Genomic DNA, 12,026 nt, shown 5'->3' with positions numbered 1-12,026 from the left:
CTATGCCCACCTTGCCTTTGATGGTTAAGTGCCACCATTTGGCTCCAGCCATCACTGGATCCAATTATTCCCATGGTATTTAAATTTAGTAGTTGAGTGACTGCAGTTCCCACTGTTATATCTGGCATACAGAGAATAGCAATTACGAGGCTCTTCAAAGATGCAGGTGCTGCCCTCACAAATCTATTTCACAAGGCATTGGTCATGGGTATATCTTCTGGGTCCTCCCAGCTGGGATGACCAGGTCCAAAGTGACTAATCCACTCCACCGTCCCAATCTCCCTAAGCCTTTGGATCCCTTCCTCTATATGAAACCAAGGGATATCAGGCATTTCCAGCTGGCTCACAGTGGGCTATCTTTTAATCCATATTTCAGCTAACCAAGCAAATAAGCTATTACAACCTTTTTTTTTTTTTAGCTCCCCAAGCTGCAACATTAAATACAGAGTTCCTACTTAGTGGGCCCAAATCAATAAATTCAGCCGGATCCAACTCTATTTTCCTTCCACCATTATCCCACACCCTTAGTATCCATTTCCATGCCTGTTCTCCAGATTTCTGTTTATATAAATAAGAAAACTCAAGCAGTTCTTTTCAAGTGTAATGCACCTCCTCATGGGTCGGTCATACTCTCAACCTCACCTCTAGAGGCCTGCTGTGATTTTACTCTAGTTACAGGTCTAGAAGCAAACAGGGGTTTTGGGGGTGGCTCCTGAGGAGAATCAACATTATCTTGACTGGCAACTGCCTCAGGGGAGGCCATCACTGTTGCCTCAGGGAGCACAGGGTTTATGTCGTCAGACAAAGGTGGAAAGGCTGATGGCAGCATGAGTATGGGAGGGAATGTTCCCACTACTGTAGGTGGGAAAGCTGTTTCTTCTGACAAAGAAAGGTTAACCAGAGTTTACATGTTCAGTGTTCCAAGCTTCATCAGGGTCCTCCCACATGTCCCCATTCCAAGTTGCAGGGTCTCATTCTTTTCCAATCAATGCCCTCACTTTAACAGTAGACACCTGGCAAGGCTGTGCATGCACCTTTCATTGCAGGTCAACCACTTGCATGATAAGAGCTTGTGTCTGTTTTTACACAATTTTAGCTCTTTCTCTATGGGACATAAGACTCTCACTCAGGGCAATCTTAGCAGATTGAGGCTTAGTATCTGCTTCTGAAGCTGGGAGATAGAATCCCTGAGTTCATCATTTTCGTTCAACCCTTTGTACACTGAGGAGCAACCAACTAGCTTCTATATGTTCCTTGGTTCTCCACATATGGTCAAAAGTATTATCTATAGGGACACTAAACTCCTTGCCTCTCACAAATGATGAATCAGGACTATCAAATGCACTTATTCTGCATAACTCTCTGAACAGTTCATGCCAAAGACTATCAGTGCTCTCCATATTATTAGAAGTAGTGTCCTTAGCATTTCTTTAAACAGTTCATGCCGAAGACTATCAGTGTTCTCCATACTATGAGAAGTAGAGTCCTTAGGATTTCTGGATCTATTCATATTATTAAGCAGCCAACTCCAGAAACCCCAAAGCTAATGAAAGAACCCCATACTTAATATTCTGCTCCTCTAGAACCACCTCACTTCTGGTACCAAAACCTGTATTAGTCAGGGTTCACTAGAGGAACAAAACTGTATAATGGAATATATATATATATATATGATACATATGTGAGTTTATTGAGTATTAACTCACATGATCACAAGGTCCCACAATAGGCTGTCTGCAGGCTGAGGAGCAAGGAGAGTCAGTCTGAATTCCAAAACTGAAGAACTTGGAGTCCGATATTCGAGGGCAGGAAGCATCCAGCATGGGAAAAAGATGTAGGGTGGGAGGCTAGGCCAGTCTCTGTTTTCACATTTTTCTGTCTGCTTATATTCTTGTCTCACTGGCAGCTAATTAGATTGTGCCCAGCTAGATTAAGGGTAGGTCTGCCTTTGTAGCCCACGGACTCAAATATTAACCACCTTTGGCAACACCCTCACAGACACGCCCAAGATCAATATTTTACATCCTTCAATCCAATCGAGTTGACACTCAGTATTAACTGTCACACATGGTCATACCATTGACCTTAGTGTTACAATATCTGCAATCACTCCTTAATTTCAATTGTAAATATTCAACTGCTAAACTACCACTCTTATGTTTCCAGCCAACCTCTTTTGCTACCTTGACATCGATAATTTTTCCACTAAACTAAGACCTATAATCATTGATCCTAAAGTTTTTCACTTGTTCTTACTCCTTTGATATCCTCCTTTCCAACTTAATGCAGCTTAAATTCAAAAGTCAATTAATATAATGAATTTTGTGCACATATATTACTCTATCTCCTCTAGCCCCCAATGTTTCTCTCATTTCATTTTACCCACCTAGTGAGACTAGGACCTTAGTTAAATAAAATTCTCCAGTTGCTTATCTTTGCACTCCTGCATCTGAACATTTCTGTAGAAAACACAAAACCACACTGAATCTTCATGTTTAATTCATGACCATTAACTTTAAACAGAACCTTAATCCTGACTAGCTTTCATGCTGTATTTCCCTAGCTCACACACTCTCCCCCACTTCCAACTGACTATTATATCCTTGCTCCTATTTCTTTAAACCTCTAGCACCACTTTTTTCATCCTTGCTGTCAGACAATAATTGTGTTTCCTGTTTTCTATTCCATTGAGAAAACTGAATTACCAAATGAGAACTCTCATACTTTCTCAACACCACATTTACCTACCTGACTGTACGGGTACCTTTATATTCTATTTCCCTTCCAGTTCTATGAATGGCTTCCCATGCTCCTAGCCAAGGCCTATGCCTCTCTCCCTGTGAATAAAATCCTATCAGTGTTCCACAATTCAAAGGCATTTTTCCAGATACCCTCCCTATTTTCACCATTAAATTTTCCTTCTTTGCTGAATAATTCCCGGCAGGAAACAAGTCATTACTTCTCCCATGACACACAAAAATATCTCAAGCCTATTTCCCTTTGAGCTACCATGTTGCATCTCTCTTTTACTTTACAGGAGAAAGAAAAAAACCTAAAGAATTATCTGTACTTCTCTTGATTTATCTTCTCCCATTCCCTCTTGAACTCACTGGATTTTCACACAGCTGTCCACAGAAACTGATCCCGTCATAGTTGCTAATTATCTCATGCAGAATTTATCTGTCTTCTCATTTGGTCTCTCAGCATCATTTGTCAGAATTTATCTTTCTCTCCACCTTAAAATATTTTGTCACTTCACTTTCAGGTTAGTACAATCACTTGGTTTTCCTCCTATGTTTCTCACTGTTCCTTCTTAATATCTTTTGTTAGTTTCTCCTATCTTCAGCCTAAAAACATGTGTTAAATTATTATCTACAAGCAATAACTCCAAAATCCTTATGCCCAAGTCAGACTCTTACCTGAACTCCAGACTTGTACATCTAAATGTTTATTGGATATTTTCACTTGGATGTCTAATGGTCACTGTGACCATTAGAACACAACTGATCTGTGTTCACCATATTCTTCCCCCAAAGCTTTTTCTTTCTGTAGTCTTCCCCATCTGAGTTAATTTCGGTTATTTTTGTCAAAGATGTTGGTTTTGTTTATGATTTTTCGCATTCTCTCACAATTCACTGCTTTACCATCAGGATATTCTGTGGGCACTAATATCAAAATATATCCAAATTTGACATTTCTAACACTTCACTGCCACCACCTTGGTCTAAATCATCATCATGTCTTTCCTGAATTAATAAAATTGACCACTCTGCTTCCATTCTTGCTCTTTTATAGCTTTTTTCTCCACACAGCACAGATTGATCCTGTGAAAACTGGTCAGATAATGTTGCTCCTCTTCTCAAAATCCTCCCATGGCTTTCCATAGTAGGTAAAAGTTCCTACTATGGCAATGAAAACTACACAACTGTCTTTCCTTTCCTCTCTGACATTATCTCCTACTACTCTTCCTTAGTTTTCTCCAAAGAAAACCTCCTCACTTTTATTTTAACATATCTGGCATGCTCCTGGCTCAAGGGCTTTCATTCACATATATAATTAATTCTATCTGGAATGTTCTTCCTCCAGAGAGCAGCATGGTTTACTCCCTTACTTTACCTCTATGCACATATATCTCTGAATCATTAAGGCTTTCCTTAGCAACTGCATCTAAAACGTACAATCTACTACACTATTTCAAATTATTGTTCCCAGCTTAATTTTTTTTATCTTTTATCATTCTTTAACACATTGTTTTATTTATACTGCTTAGTGTCTTTTCAAGCAGAATATAAGTGCTACACACACACACACACAGACACACACACACACACACATATATATATATATATATAACTGTTGTTCCTCTGAGCCTGGAACGGCGTTGGGGAAATAATAGGTTCTCATTTATTGAATAAAAAAATTAATGTAGGTATTATTTATTACTCTTTATTTCCTTTCCCCATTCTTTTTGTTTATTTTCATAGAATGACCTTTATACTGATCTTATAACATGTAGGTCTGTGTTCTTTATCCGTTAACCTATGTATTTTATTTTCTTTCAATAGAATGCATTCCCAGATAATTTCCTGCTTTAAGCTTCTAGTTTACCAATGCACTGATTTACTCTTGCTCTCCTATTGAGCAAATTAGCTGATTATTTTAAAAAATGAGAATTATATTTTTTAAGAGCTTAAACCTTGAATTCATAAGGTTATTTGTTCTTATCCTATTTCAAAAATATCAGACCATCAAAGAAATGTTGTTTTAGAAGTTCTACCTCTTATTACAAAATATTCCACATAAAAATATGTATCAATATTTGCTTAACCCAAACTCCCACATTAATTAATATTAAAGAATGAGTCATCTTTTAACAATAATGCCTCAGATGTAAGTAAAGCTGAAGACTAAGGGGTCAATACATTGAAATAACATCTTTGCATAAGGAGATTCAAGAGCCATTTTAACTTTCCTCCAACACAAAGATAAAGTATTTCAGTCAGAAGGAGTTTCTAGTTGATATTTTTTTTTCTAAGAAGAAATAGGGGAAAAATCTGTATCTTTAAAGACTTTGAACCTTGGTGCTATCATGGGGTTTAGATAAAACTGAGATAGAAAATGAAAAGGGTTGAGGTCAGCCAATGGTTTGTTCCTTTCAGACAAAGAATTCTAATCTTAAAATTACCAGATTCCAGAAAGAAATGTTCTGTTATATAAGCTGGAAGAGAAATCAAAAGCATCACATCCATGACAGCATAGGTCAAGAAAAGATAAAGACTCACAACTTTAAACAAAATTTCAAACCCAGCAAGAACAAATTTGGGTTTAAAATCTAGAACTAATCTGACAATTGACATCAATGAGGAAGAAGAAATGTTTCATGCTACTAGGAGATTTTATTAGATTCTTTTAATAACAGCTCACTTGCCCTTTATATTCTCTGATTTAGTTCTCTAAATTTTTACTGTGGCATTTTGTCATTTTTATATAGCCTCAAAGAAGAGCCTGGAGTTAATATTAACTTTGAATATTAAATATGTATATTTGAATTTTTTAACTTTCTATTTTTTCTTAATGGAATAATTATCACTCACTTTGCCAGTGATATATTATAAGAAATTATAATAAACACAAGTTGCATTTCATATTAATTTATGTGAGATTGAATCTAATCATGTAAGTTTATTTCTTGTCCTTTTTTGTTGCATTCTAATTTTTTTATTTTTATTTCTAACTTTTATTTTAAGTTCAGGGGTGTAAGTTTCTATAATTAGTCCACTCTTTCTTGTTCTAAATTATCCCCAACTAAATTATCTCCATAATGATATTAAGAAAATAAATATACTTTATTTCTTAATTTTTTTGTAGTTAATTTATTAAGGATATGCTAGAATAGCATCTCAATGAGTAAATGCAGAACAAGTTCAGATCATAAGACTATAAGTTAGACATGTAGCATCAGATGTTGACAATTTATTTTTAAATTGTGGTAATAAAAGAAACACAAATTTTAGGACAGTAGCTACACTTAATCAAAAATATATAATTGTGAGACATTATTCACATCACTGTTCAGTTTTTAGAATGCCTATCTTTGCCCCAGGTTTATTTTTCATTTAATTACTGTTCTAAAAATAGTACTCTACTTTATTTAAAAATATGCAATGAGATGTATTCATTTCATATAGTGTAAACTCAAAAATAGTTAAGAAATTTTTTTTAAAAAGAGCATTCAAGGTACTTTCATTTGAAGGCAATTCCACAACTGTGGCTATCATTTAATAAATACCTAGAAAAGTTGATGCTAGTTAAGTATCTTTTCATAATTAATTACATCAGGCTTTATAAAATCTCATGGTTTACATTCTACTTTTATTTTTAAACATTCTTACTGTATATATGTAAGGCATACAATATGATGTTTTGATATACATGGAGATAGTACAATGGTTACTAGAGTCAAAAAATTAACATGTCCCTCATCTTATATAATCACCCACTTTATATGTGCGGCAAGAGCACCTACAATATACCCTTTTAGCAAAAATATCAAGTACAATATAATATTATTTAGCATACTCCTCATGTTGCACATTGCTCTCTTGATTTGTTCATCCCACATATTTGCTACTTTGTATCATTTTACCTACATCACCCCATACACCGTAACTATTGCTTTATCCTCTGTCTCTGAGTCTTTTTATTTTTAAGATTCCACATATAAGTGAGATTGTGCAGTATTTTTCTTTCTATGTCTGGCTTATTTCACTTAGCATAATGTCCTCCAGATTAATCCATGTCGTGACAAATGGCAAGACTTATCTTTTTAAAAAAGATGATTACAATTCCATTGTATATGTATACCACAGTTTATTAATTCATCCATTAACGGACACTTCAGTTATTTCCGTATCTTCACTATTGTGAATAATGATGCAATAAACATAGGCATGCAGGTACCTTTATAAGGTAGTGATTTAATTTCCTTTAGATGTATATCCAGAAAAGGGGTTGCTGGGCCATACGGTAGTTCTATCTGAATGTCTCTAAGAACCTCCATATTGTTTTCCACAATGGCTGAAGCATTCTACATTTCTATCAGTAGTGTACTTGTCTATTATGTTTTAGATAATAGTGATTCTAACAGGTATGAGATGCTATCTCATCATGGTTTTGATTTACATTTCCCTGATGATTAGTGAGGTTGAGAATCTTTGCATACATCTGTTAATCATTTTTATTTCTTCTTTGAAAACAATGTCTATTCAGGTCCTTTGCCATTTTTAAATTGGGTTAATTTGTTTTTCTGCTATTTAGTTGTGGGGGATTTCAATATATTTTGGATACTAATCCTTTATTGGATATATGGTTATAAACATTTTCTCTCAAGTTGTAGGCTGCCTTTTCATGTTGATTATTTCCTTTGTTGTGCAGAAGCTTTTTAGTTGGATGCAGTTCTATTTATTTATTTCTGCTTTTGTAGTCGGAAATTTTCGCATCATACCCCCCAAAAAATTGTCGAGGCCAATATCCGGGAGGTTTTCCCTTATGTTTTATTCCAAGATTTTTACGATTTCAGGTCTTTTAGCCATTTTCAGTTGATCTACAGTGTGAGATAAGGGTCTAATTTTATTATTCTTTTTTCATGTGCAAATCCAGGTTTCCTTGCAGCATTTATTGAAGAGATTATTTTTTCTCCATGGGTTATCTTGGTACCCATGTCAAAATTAGTTGTCCAGAAACCAGAAATCCTGAGAGGACCCATAGACACTCTGAAGGAAGAGAACTGCTCCTGCAGGACCCAAGAGACAGCCCAAATACTGTGAGTGCCCCAACTGCGAAAGTGGGAAGGGGAGACCGTCCTCTCCCGAACACACACACACACGCACACGCGCACGCGCACACACACACACACACCCACACACACACAGGAGAAGGTGAAGGTCTGTTTGCAGGAGAAGTTTCCAACTTTACCTGGAGCTGAATCAGTTTAGAGCGCCAAGTGAAAAACAGGCGTAGAGGAAGCAGCAGAAAGGCCCTGGGACCCTGCTGGGTCCCCTAGCAGGCCATTCTTGGCTAGCACTACAGGGGTCTATCGGAAGGGTGGCTAGAGGAGCAGGGGGGTACAACTTCACAGGGAGAAGGAAATCTCCAACTGAACTTTGCAACAATTTGAACAGGGCAAGGAGCCTCCTGGTCAGAACTCAAGGTAGGGCACAAATCTGGTGTGCAGATTCCACAGGTGGGAGAAGAACCAAGCCCTTTTCTTTTGGAGCTGGGAGGGGGGTACCCTGGGGCAAGTTTTCAAGCCTGACTCACCCTCTGCCTGCAAATAGACTTGGGGCTGTTGGAGGGGCATGGTGGGAGTGAGACCTGCCCTTCGGTTGGCATGGGAGCTGGGTGAGGACTTTGACTGCTGGCTTTCTCCCACTTCCCTGACAATGCCACACCTCAAAATTTTGGCAAACATATGAAGAATTTTCGGGATTTATCACTGTGTTACTGCTTTTGACTGCTGGCTTTCCCCCACTTCCTTGACAATGCCACACCTCAAATTTTGGCAAACATATGAAGAATTTTCAGGATTTATCACTTGTGTTACCTAATCCCTGAGAATTCTACAAGAGTGTAATATTATAACTTTCTGGCATATATGGCTAGAATGATGCTAAAGTACATATACACTGTATTACACTATAGCTGAAAAACTACTGAATTAGCAAAAAATTTTAATAGCTTTATCCACTATTCTTCCAGTTAAAACAAATTGACCATACAATGGAGAACACTCATTTAGGGTAGGAACAATAGTCTCTACAGTACGCCTTCACAATGTTCCCTCCTACTACAACCACTTGCTTCAGTCCCTCGTCACTTCATGACTGTACCATTATAATTGTCTCCTTACTGTATCATACACCATGCTGATATATCCTATGCACCGTCAACAGATGAATCTTCCTAGAGTAAAATTGTAATCACATCACTGTACTGTCCAAAAATCTGGAAAGATGTCCTAGTACTTAGAAATAAAGGAAATATCTTACCATGGTAGTCAAAGCCCTTCACAATATTGCCTCAAATAGTTTTCCAGCCTTACCTCAAATCTTTCCTGTATTTTGTGTCCTACGTAATGTGAAACTTTTGTTTCTACCTTTCTTACAGCATTTACTTGCAGTTAAGAAATACGGTGAGAGGTGGAACAAGATGGCAGAATAGAAGGCTTCATTGATGCTCTCCACCTTACCCAAACAAGAACATCAATTTAACAACTATCTACACAGAAAAAAAAAAAACACCTTCATGAGAACCAAAAATACAGTGAGCCCTTATAGTACGTGGTTTTATCTTTGTATCACTGAAAAAGACACTGAAGAAACACACACAAAAAAATCTTGAATCACCAGTGGCACCCCTCCCCCCACCCCTCACCATACTGGCAACAACAGCATGCTGTAGAGAGCATCTCTGGGTAATGGGGGAGGAAGAACACAGCAATTGTGAGGCGTTGAACTCAGTACTATCCTGTTAGAGCAGAAACGAAAACCCGACCAGACTCAGTTGACATCTACCCAAACAGGGAGCATTTAAACCAGCCTTAGCAAGAGGGGAATTGCCCATCCCAGCAGTCAGAACTTGAATTCCCACAAACCTCACCACCAAGGGCTAAAGTGCTCTGTGCTCTAAATAAACTTTAAAGGCAGTCTAGGTCATAAGGACTGCAACTCTTAGGCAAATCCTAGTGCTGAACTGGTCCCAGAAACAGTGGCCTGGCAGAGAGGAGGGAGGAAACACATGGCCTACTAAGACAGAAGCTAAGGCAGCTAAGGGAGTGATGACATCATTCCTCACCTAACCCCAAGCTGGAAAGTTCACAGCTCCAAAAATACCCACTGGAGGAGAGGAGAGGAAAGAATGGGCAGGACTTTTCTTGCATCTTGGATACCAGCTCAGTCACAGTAGGATAGGGCACTGGTCAGAGTTGTGAGGCTCCCATTATAAACCCTAGGTACCAGATGACATTTTTAGACACAAGCTGAGATAAAAGGGCATCTGCTGCCTTGAAATGGAGGAAGACCCACTCCTGAAAACATTCATCCCCTGCTAGCTGAAGAGCCCTTGGGCACTGAATAACCAGCAGAGATACCCAGGCACCAAGTCGAGGACCACATGGATGAGCCTCTGAGACTTGCTGGCTTCAGGTGAGACCCAGCATATTACCAGCTATGTTGGCTATAGGGTGAAACTCCTTCTGCTTGAGAAAAGCAGAGGAAAAAGTAAAGGGAACTTTGTTTTGCACCTTAAGTACCAGCATAGCAACAGGTGAGCAGAACACCAATAGGGCTATTAAAGTCCCCAATTTTGGGACTTGACACTTGGATGGCTTCTCTGGACTAGCCTTTCACCAGAAAGGAGGCAACTGCCTTGAAGTGTGAGTCCCAGGACAGGCAGCTTTCACAACAAGCTGACTAAGAGCCTTGGGCATTGAGAGAACATCAGCAATAGTCTGGCAGTACTTTCTGTGGCCTGTGGCAGTGGTGGCTATGGGGTGAGGATCCTCTGCTTTTGGAAAGGGGAGGGAAGACTGGAAAGGACTGTGTCTTGTCGTTTGAGAACCCACTCAACTGTAGTACAATGAAACACAAAGTAGAATTCTGAACCCACTTGAAACCAGGGGTAATGCATGGCTCTGAGGAAGGACACAAACCTGGCTGACTTTACCTACTGCTTATGTAGAGCCCCAGGGCCTTGAGTGAAAATAGGTAGTAGCCATGGGATGGTAACAGCAGACCTTGGGTGAGACCCAGTGCTATGTTGGCTTCAGGTCTGACCCCGTGCAGTCATAGTGGTGGTGGCAACAGGGATGCTAGTATCACTCCACGCCCAGTTTTAGGTGGCTCGGAACAGAGAGACTCTGTTCACTCGGGAGAATGTAAGGGAAGAGAACAAGAATCTCTGCCTAGTAACCCTGAGAATTCTCTTGGATCTTATTGAAGAGCATCAAGTCAGTACACTACAAGTCTGCAAAAACCACAGCATCACTTGGCTTGTGGTGCTTCCTAAAGCACATAGAGCTTAGATTACAATACACAAGTCCTGTCAAATATCTGAAAAGCCTTTCCAAGAAAGGCAAGTACAAACAATCCCAGGCAATAAAGACTATAATAAAAACACAATTCTTAAATGCCCAGACACGAAAAAACATCTAGGAGAAACAACATCCAGGAAAACATGACCTTACCAAATGAACTAAATAAGGCACCAGGGACCAAACCTGAAGAAACACAGATATGTAACATTTCAGGAAGAGAATTCAAAATAGCCGTGTTAATGAAACACAAAAAAATCAAGATAGGTCTCCAGCTCCCAGCGGGAGTGATACAGAAGACAGGTGACTTCTGCATTTACAACTGAGGTACTGGTTTCATATCACTAGGGAGTGCCGGACAATCACTGCTGGTCAGCTGCTGCAGGCCGACCAGCCACAGCTGAAGCAGGGCGAGGCATCCCCTCACCTGGGAAGCTCAAGGGGGAAGGGAATCCCTTTTCCTACCTAGGGGAACTGAGACACACAACACCTGGAAAATCAGGTAACTCCCACCCCAATACTGTGCTGTACCAAGGATCTTAGAAAACGAACACACCAGGAGATTATATCCCACACCTGGCCGGGAGGGTCCCACGCCTGACCACGGAGCCTCCCTCACTGCTAGCACAGCAGTCTGTGATCTAACTGCAAGGCAGCAGCGAGGCTGGGGGAGGGGCGCCCGCCATTGCTGAGGCTTAAGGAGGTAAACAAAGCATCTGGGAAGCTTGAATTGGGTGGAGCTCACAGCAGCTCAAAGAGCCCTGCCTGTCTCTGTAGACTCCACCTCTGGGGACAGGGCACAGCTAATCAACAACACAAACAACAATAACAAAGCAGAGGAGCAACTTCAAAACACATAATTGCCAGATTTACCAAAGTTGAAATGAAGGAAAAAATCTTAAGGGCAGCCAGAGAGAAAGGTCGGGTTACCCACAAA

The sequence above is a fragment of the Colobus angolensis genome, unplaced genomic scaffold (genome assembly GCF_000951035.1).
Source record: "Colobus angolensis palliatus isolate OR3802 unplaced genomic scaffold, Cang.pa_1.0 Scaffold161, whole genome shotgun sequence".
Lineage (NCBI taxonomy): Eukaryota > Metazoa > Chordata > Mammalia > Primates > Cercopithecidae > Colobus > Colobus angolensis.
This window is presented reverse-complemented; position numbering follows the sequence as displayed.